Source organism: Alligator mississippiensis, chromosome 13 (genome assembly GCF_030867095.1).
Source record: "Alligator mississippiensis isolate rAllMis1 chromosome 13, rAllMis1, whole genome shotgun sequence".
Taxonomy (NCBI): domain Eukaryota; kingdom Metazoa; phylum Chordata; order Crocodylia; family Alligatoridae; genus Alligator; species Alligator mississippiensis.
The window spans coordinates 38786078-38795532 of NC_081836.1; the positions used below are offsets into that span (position 1 = coordinate 38786078).

Consider the following 9455-nt stretch of genomic DNA (forward strand, 5'->3'; position numbering starts at 1 on the left):
GACCGCACCTATGTTCAGGGCTGGGTGACCTCTGAACACGCTGCAGAGTGAGGCAGACTGCATCCCAGCTCCCCCTTGAGCCTTGGCACTCAGCAAAGCTTGTGATCTCAGGCCAGGCTGTGTCAGGGGATTGATCTTTGGGGTTTTCGGTGTAGATGGATAGTGGGTTTGGGCTCAGGGTTGGCCTTACAGTCAAGCCTAACAACCAATGTAGTACCCTGAAAGGTTAAGTTCCTTCTTGATAATAGGGAATGAGGCACTGATTTAAGGGACCTCATTTTGGTTTTCATGGAGGGGAGGGGACAGAACTTTCCAAGAACTTTGTTCTCCCTCAGCCAACCTAATGGAATCCTTGCTGTGAAAACAGCATAGATGAAAGCCAATCAGTGGCTGCTGGTTACTTCCAAGGGCACATGAGGTTGAGAAGATTCTGTCAAAATATAAACATTTGCATTGCTTCCTTTATTAGAAAAACCTATCCTCATTTAAAGTGTGCACTCAAATCATGATCGCTTAACCCTTCTTCATGCTGATGTCTACTTCTAGGTTCTAGAACATCTTACTGAACATGACGCATATTTGCACCTGTCCTGATTTTCTAATCTGCACAGAGGTTTTCACTTGCCTGTCTGTTCCCCATATTCCTCCAGAAAATATAAATAAAATTATTCAAATCCTTATGCAGGCACAGCAATCATTTTGTTACAGTCCACAGTAAAGTGTACTTTCTCAAAGTGTAATCTTAAAAAGCAGGAGTTTTGTCACAGAATTACAGCGTCATTTTCCAGTTCTATAAACATTTTTAGAAACACTCTTCCAATGTTTTTCTTGTTTTCTTTTATGCCTTAATAAAAAGGAGAGGAATCATTGTGGAGCTAAAGGCACAATGGTTTCAAAAAATGATGGGAAAGAAGTGATTTGACAAGGGACAGCTTTGTCATTTTCTCCATATCTTTTTTTTTCCCTTTTCGGTCTAATTTATGACTGGATTAGAGTGTAGATTTGGGCTATAAATCCTAATTCTTGATGGTTTATAAGACTGTACCCAGAAAGCATCTCTGATACAGTACTACAGTTCCATATAATTATCATATAATTATACTCAGCACCATGCAGCAGTAAGTGTACATCTCATTTCAAGACATATTCAGTACATTCCATTCACTATTTTGAAGCCTCAGAGGCTCCCAGAGACTCTATATTTTCCAGCCACTGAGTGGCTCTGTCGTATGTTTCCATATCAGTGCATGCTCTTTTTGAAAGCGCTAAAGGACAGTGCCTAACACCATTAATCAAGGCTCTGACTGAAGTATAATAGAGCTGGTTCTTATCTTGCATAGTCTGAAGTAATCAGTAAGAAGTCAGCGTAACTAACATCAGATTGAGCAACATATGTGTGATATCATAGATTTAAGAACAATACCTGCTAAACCTGAAAGGATAGTTAATATTCTGCTTTTATCATTTCACAGGTGACATTAAGAAGAAGGGAAAAGAAATATCACTGACTTTTCTCATCATGTTTGCTGCTCTATAATTGAGGAAAAACCTCTTGCAGTTACGCTGCCTACTCCGAGCACTGCAGAATTGACATCTGAAATCAGGAAATGACATGATCCGAATTCTCAGTCAATCAGGTCTCAAATGCTGTTCAAAGGACCCCATTCTCTTCCCATTGAAGAATAGTGTAGTTGGGGGGTGGCAGACATGGGGTGCAACTGGGACAGCAGCCCCAGGCAGCACCATTGTGAGAATATGCAATCAACATGGCAGAAGCCCACACTGCCCCAAGGCATGGAGCTGCCTTGTTGTGCCTCTGCACTGAAGTAGATGATGTGTAGGATCAAGCCTCAATGGTAAAAAAATCTAGATGCAATGCAGGATGCTTCCATAATACAAGATCACACATACCATATTTTCTGGTATATAAGATAATTTTTTTTCCCAAAATGAAAGTCTAAATTTAAGTAGTATCTTACACAACAAAGTACATAACAAAAAAGTATAGAAATCATTCTGATAAAATGTAGCCAACATTCAATTACATTTATGTTTACATTTTTCCCACCAGCTTTTCTCTTCTTTGGGGATTTGTTATACACAGGGGGGTGTTATACACTGGAAAATATGGTAACTATACTTCCCACGTGGGACCAGGACTTTAACTTGTGGTCACTGTAGCATCTCAGCAAGCACATGCTAATCAAAGTAGATCTTTTCTATGGTGCCTACTGGATATGTAACAAAACTTAGATTAGCAAATTCTAGTGCTACAGTTTTTCACATGCACATTTCCACTGATTTCTAAGCACTGTACTAGGGAGCATTAACAAGATAGATTGGCCTAAAGATGAGAGCTGTTTGATTCTGCACTATTAAAACTGCAGCCTATTTACACAACTGTGAAGCTAGATGTCAATATTACACTAATGTCATAAGCTATGAATTGTTTTGGTTGTATTCTTTCAAGCAGATCTGTTAATCAGCTACAGGCAAAGTGGGTTCCTTTAAATAAAGTGACAGAAAAGAAAGAAGTGCAGAGAACAATAGAATTAAAAACAGAAAACTTGAATGATTTTTAATAGTAAGACCATTACACATACCCACATACAAGATGTTACTCAAAAGTCCTGAAAAACAAAAGGTGAAATTAAGCAATCATACTTTTAACTTGTCTTATGTGAAATCAGAAAGTTGGCTTTTTATAAAATGAAAAAATTAAATAAACGTTTGAGCTTATTGTGGAGGATACCCCAAATCATCAGCAAATGTACACATATCAGAGTACAAATCATATACCTGGGCCTGGATTTAGAGTTATATGATTCTCATGTACAATTGACAATATGAAAGTGCAAAAAACTATTCAACAAATACAATTTTAACAAGAAATCATTCCCTTTTATGGCATTTATAGCCTTTTTTACAGTCTCAAAAATAAGGCATTATGGACAAATTATTTTCAATGTATCAGCACACATATTGACTACTAGCTTATATACGCTGTGGTCCAAATCCAGGCTCACTGATTTTATTGGCAAAACTTTGATTTCCAAAATATTTCAGCTTCAGAATAGTTTCAGGTGGGTTCTGTGATTTATCAGAGACAAAGTCTCAGGACAAATATTCTGGTTTCGTGTGGAAAGGGGCCTGGAGATGAGGAAATGAGATGGGAGGGAAAATCTGAGAGAACGCTTGTCATTGCTTCAAAAATGGGAAGACTAACTTTTTGTACTGCATTAAGTTGGCCAAGGCAGCTGCTCACATGTTCAGATACTTGAAAAATTCCCCTTGGTAAAAGAAATCCTGAGTTTTACATTATGCTGCTTGGAGAGTCTCAACCAGCATCCCTAGCTATAGAAGCTTTGGCTGAATTCAGGTACTCCTAGCTGCTGGAACAGCCTCTTGAAGTTAGTCAGTCAGGTTCAGACTGCTCTAATTTAGGCTGATGAGAAAACTGTTCCTTTACAGACCCCAATTCTAGGGATGACTGAATAGGTGCACATTTAGACACCTGACCCAATATGTTTCATTGAAGTAATTATCTCAGATTGTACCATATTGGCCATTTAATATGTACATGTCTACAGCCCTTGGGCATCTGATACTTAGGGAGACAGGCACGTTCTGAGGAGCGGTTGCAGAACTCTGAAGCTGAGGTCTCCCTCTGTAAACTACATATTTTTCAGAGAACTTTTTTAAACACTTGCATGTTTTTGTTAGTGTTTGCAAAGCAGTCCATCTTGAGATGGACATGCATGCTCCTTCCATCTGATTATACCTTTCTTCTGACATCTCAGAATCTCTTTGGAAGGGAAAGAGGGGCCCAAAAAAAGGCAAAATAAAAATAAAAGAGGGTTGAAACTATTGTTCACAAAGACAGAGAGAGAGAGAGAGAAGAGAGAGAACCAGATAAACTAGAGGAAAGATGGAAAGAGACTAAGTAGAAAAAGTTAGGGATAGTATTTGAGGAAAGAACCTTATTTCCTCACTTTGTATCTGGCTTTGTAAATCCTGGCTAGAACAATGAAAAAATTCTCTTAAAGGCTGTAAGCAGACAAGGTTCCTTTGGTGAATTTGATATCTTTTATTAGACCAACCCAAATGGTTGGAGAATAGTTATTAAGCAAGCTTTTGGGTTCAAAAACCCTTTGTCAGGCTAAGGAAGCTTCAGCAGTTGGTGTGTGCTCTTCCTGGATGGAATGAAAAGTTAAAGACTGTTACACTTAACCCATTTGTCCAGATAAAAGAGGGATCATTTGGCTAACTTGGAATTCCTATGAACATTCCTAGCCTTAGAAGTTGTCTTAAGCTGTGGGAAAGGAAGATATAGCCTTCTTCTGGGCTATATTCTGCAGCTGCTCCTCACAAGCAGTGCATTATTAAAGGGCAGAACAGATTTTACTAAACTTTAGCCATAAAACTGGATATTAAAAGTGGTTCTTACCTGGACAATATAAAAGGGCTTTAAACACTCATTTAAAAAGTATAAATTGTCTTCATGTTTGTAAAAAGAATGTACAGTTTGTGTATACTCAGATGCAATATTTTTGTGTATTTTTGTAAACATTTTTTTAAAACAACTGAATAAAAGAAACATTTTACAATAACTTCTTACTTTCCCAAATGTTGCCTCAAGTTTCTTTAAAAAACTTAGTAAAATGGGTCTTGGTTCCCAGATTCAGTGCTGTGCTCAGTAGGCCAGTGCGAAGCAGCTAATATTCACTTCAGATTCAGATTCGGCTGATTTGGGAAACAGTGATATGATTCGGTGATTCGAATCACTGTCCCGAATCAATTCAGCTGAATCTGATTCAGAGATTTGGCTTCTGCTGGACCTCTGAATCACCCAGGCCCATTCCCCGCCCACTCTCCCAGCCTCAGCAATGGCTGCCCCGCCCACCCTAGTTCCTACCACTTTGGAAAAAAAAGCCCCAACTCACCGGGTGCTGCCAGGTGTGGGGGTGATCCCCACTGCCCCACGCTGCATGGGGGCTCTGCCATGAGCCCCCCAAGTTCCCCCCATGGCTGCTCCATCCACCCCATTTCCAGCTCTTTAAGGAAACCAACCCCCCCCCGAACTCACTGGTTCCTGCCTGGCAGGAAGCAATCCCTGCTGCCCCCCATTGTCCCACGCCACATGGTGGGGGGGGTCTTCTATGAGTCCCCTGAAGCCCTGAGGCTGCTGCAGGAGTCCATAAGTGCAGGGTTTTTTGGGTTGTTTTTTTTTTTTTTTTCTTAAAGGGCCTGAGCCGGGGCTGGTGGGGCAGCCATGGCAGAGGCTGGGACAGCAGGGGCAGGGGGAAATCAGGGGGCTCATGCAGAGCCCCCCATGCAGTGTAGGGCAGTGGGGAGAATGGGGATCACCTCCCCTGTCTGGCAGCGCCCGGTGAGTGGGGGCTTTTTTTTAAAGCACCGGGATTTGGGGCAGGCGAGTGAGCCATGGGGAGGCTGAGGGAGGGGTCAGGGGGCTGGGAGAGCAGGCAGGGGATGGGGCCTGGCAGGGGTCCCCCCATGGTACCCTTCCCCCTTCTCCAGCCCCACTCCCTTGTCCCCTAATTACTGTCATGGAATCCAGCTCCAGCTCCCTGCTGCAGTGGGCAGGAACTCCCCAAATCATCAAAGCTCTCTGGACCTTTTTATTGGTCCCCTGATTCAATTCAGATTTGGAGATTAAGCCACCAAATCAGGCCAAATCTCCTCTGAATTGAATCAGCACCTGAAGCTTCGCACAGTCCTAATGCTCAGGTCTCCCATGCCCTATGCTAATAACAAGTGGTTTGGTAGAAGCACAGTTTGACCCCGAGTACCATCATGGATGATGCCTAAGTGTTGAGAGTGGGGGGATATAACTCTGTACCAAAACTGCCTCTGCCGCTGCCAGGTGCTGGCTCTGACCAGGCTCAGCCACATGCCCCACAGTCAGTGCAGAAATCACACTGCTGTCCCTCTGGGGCCCTGGCTCCAGCTGGGCTGCAGCCCCACCATCAGATCAGAAAGCTGGGAGGACATGTGCCCCCCTTACACATCACCATTGAGTAGCACTGATCAGTTTCATACTCCAGAAAAGCAGAAGTCATGCCTGCCTACCAGGTGAGTCTGAGAGCCTGGGGCTCCCTTTTACTTCAAGATAAAAGCAGCCCAGCCAGGGAGCTCTGCAGGCTAAGCAGCGGGCAACAGGACTAACAGGGCTATTAGCAGGCACCTGCAGATAGTCAGTTTACTGGATATAGGCAGGGCTCTGGGAGCTTATAAATAGGGCCCTGAGAAAATCATGGTTTTGTGAACTGCAGGAGGAAACCTGGGCTTTTGCAGCTCCAACCTGCAAGCGGCTGCTGGGGGCATGGTCAGAACACAGTCAGGCAGTTGTGGGAGCAGCCCCAGCAGACAAATGAAGGTAAGTGTATGTGGAGCAGGAGAGGGGAAAGGGGTTTGGAGGGCCAGGACTTGGGGACTGTTGGGGCGGGGGGCAGAGTGGTGTGTGTGTGCCTACTGCATGTGCTTGGGTAAAATATCATTTATCATGGAATATTCACAGAACTACCAGGATCCATTTGCCAAGATCAATGGTAGTCCCATTAATATTCCATGAAAAATGATACTTTACCCATGCACATGATTCAAATTTTCTACAAGAAACCCATGACTTTTTCAGGGCCATACTTATAAGCCCAAGCTGAAGCTGGCTTGGGGAAGTCTCTCCATGGCTGCCACAAGGGAAGGACCCCCTGCCCAGGGGGGGTCCCCCAAGGATGCTGGGCTGACCATTTGCTGCTCACAGGAACCAGGAGGCTCAGGGAACTTGCAAGGTACCCTGACCAGGAGGCGTGCTGTGTTAGAGATAAAGGTTTGCCCTCTTAAAGGGACAGAGGGCTGCTACTTTGTTGTTATTGTTATGTTATACCCCAGGGGTTTATGTTATGTTATGATTTGAACCAGTGGTTTGGGATGAGTCTGGAAGGGGAGGTATGGAGGCCTCTTTAGTGCCCAGGGGGCACTTGACTGCCTTGAGTCCTGCCAGGGACGGGCTTGAGGGTCAAGCAGATATTGAGCGCAGAGCAGCCAGAGAGAGAAGGCACACCCTGGGGGCAGAGGCCTGGGGTCTGGGGCCAGAGAAGGTTGCAAGCAGACAGGGGCCAGGGGCCCAGCAGTTACCAAAGGGACAAATAAAAGCTAGAGCCCCGAAGTCAGGTCCAATTCAGTGGGCCCAGGCTAAAAGGCCTAGCAAGATTAAAGGGGCAAATGCTGAGGAGGCCAAAGCCCTACAGAGGGAACAACATTGCAGTAACACCCATGAGGCATGGGTGTGGTAAAGGGAAGGATTTGGAGCTATGCAAGTAGTCCTTAAGGCTTTGGGTGCCCTGCCAGGTACGGTTGACTTTAGAAGCCTAGCAAGGGACCTGGGCACAGGCAGAGACCAGAGTGGTCCAGTGGGACTGAGGCCTAGCAAAGACCTGTGGGCAGCTTCCCTATATATTAAAAATAACAGCAAGGCATGGCAAGTGAGACAGGAAGGTGCCCTAGGGGTAGGGCATGGTCACGGAGCCACCAGGGGGTGTCACGGCCACTCCTGGAACCCTAATGTGTTACAGTGAGATTTTCCAGTGTTAGATGTCAAGTAGCCCAGAACATTGGGAGAAAAGAAAAGACGACAACTGAAATGCTTCAATACTTCCTGCATTTAGGCAGCCACCAAAGTTCAAGTGTCAATATTTCAAGATATGTTGCTTTAAACTCTTCTTGCATATTGCTATCCTTCTGTGGAGTAACCCTGTACCCTGTACCTTGTAGGAAATGCTGCAAGTTTTAAAAAATGTATTTATGGCACAGAAGGTTAAGAATTGAGAGCGACTGACTGCTTCCATTTGGGGGACAGCTTATGTCAATAAACTGCAACAGAACAAGGGTAGGGGAAAAAGCTTTCTATAAGCATGTTTCCTTGGGTGGAGGCAGACAAAACATTTACAGTGAGGTAAAAAAGTAGCAGACAAACATAGCAGATGTCTAAACCAGGACAACTTCACCCACTCCAATGGAGTATTTTCCTGTGCAAGAATCAGGCAAAATTCTAGGAATGTAATTTATAGTGGGTTATGTTTTGTGTATCCACTTCCATCCTAGGGTATTCATTTCCTAAATGCAAATAGGCCATTATTGCTTCCTTGCCATCTAGTAATAATACCTGTAATAACATCTGTCACATGGGAGACCTCAACTTCTGTCTGGGCCTGGCCCCACAACTTGCTTACACCAGTATATCCTGCCTTTAGACCAGTGTAAACAAGAAGATAAACCTGGGTAAGTCAGTAAAACCCAGCTAAGAGTTGTCCTTGGAAAAAATCAGTGGTAAGACTGTAATGATGCAAGTTATATCCATGTAAGTGTCATGTGTACACTTAATTCTGCTGCTTGCTCAAAACAAACATGCAGTTACAGGCTCCCTCATCAAGGCACTGTAAAGCGCAGCTAAAGCAGCAACCAGCCAGGATGAGCAGATTTTCCATTCACTCCAGACACTGATCTAAGTTGTGCAAGTGTTACTATGTTGTATGTTCAAAACCCTCAGTTTAAACCCCACTTTGACTTATATTGATGTACAAAATTACTCCAAATGAATATCTGTCTAAATCCTTTCCAAATCAAGGGAGAGGCAGAATGTCAGCCTTCCCCACCTTTAGCTGTCAAGGAGACTGACTTATTGAAGGCTGAGATAAATACAAGTGAAATACATACTTGGCAGCCTACTGGGGATAATAATACTCACATTTATAATTGCAGTGTACAGGAAGTCTGAAAAAATATGTTAAGTTCTGTTTTAGTGGCAATGCTTTTGCTGTGCATCAGCCTTTCTCAGCAGCTGATTTTGCTGTCCACACAGTTGTATTTTCAAGAAATGAGACAGCTCAGCTTTTAGTCCTCATGAGAATAAGACAAAGCAAGTATAACAGATGCCTTTGATACTATGCTTGCCTGTCACCGGCATATGCTGATACACATCAGTCCTGGCCTGTGTCATTCCTGCTGTTTCAGTCTGGAGATTATTAATAACCAGTTGTTCATGCAACTGTATTTATATTTGTATGTAATGCATCATTAGCAACGTGTAAGGGATGCACACAAGTGCACGTGCACCCCCTGAGAATAGCCATGCACCTCCTGGAAGCACCAGCCATGAAACTGGAAGTGCCAGTGGAAGTGCACTTCTGATTTTGCTACTGGCTCGGTGATCAGCCGCTAAGGGACCTTTCCCCAGTCGGCAGTCGGCCACTGGGGTCCTCCCCATTGGTGATCTGGTGCCCCCCAAGACTTGGGAGGCACCCCTTGCCCATGTAATGCATTCTTGCCTTCCATAAAAAACTGTTTTCAATAGTTTGCTAAGGCATGGATGGAAAAGGGATTTTCTAGAATATGTGCTAAATTCCATTATGTAAATTACTCAAACAAGTTCATTTGCA

General features: G+C 43.8%; 1 protein-coding gene across 1 annotated transcript in view; it reads left to right on the top strand.

Annotated features, from left to right (window-relative positions):
• CIITA (class II major histocompatibility complex transactivator) overlaps positions 1–4610 on the top strand; it is a 59746-nt gene extending 55136 nt beyond the window's left edge. The window contains exon 20 of the mRNA XM_019494589.2: positions 1473–4610. The gene's annotated coding sequence lies outside the window, so the exon portion shown is untranslated. The remainder of the gene's footprint in view (positions 1–1472) is intronic.
• The last annotated feature ends 4845 nt before the right edge of the window (positions 4611–9455 follow it).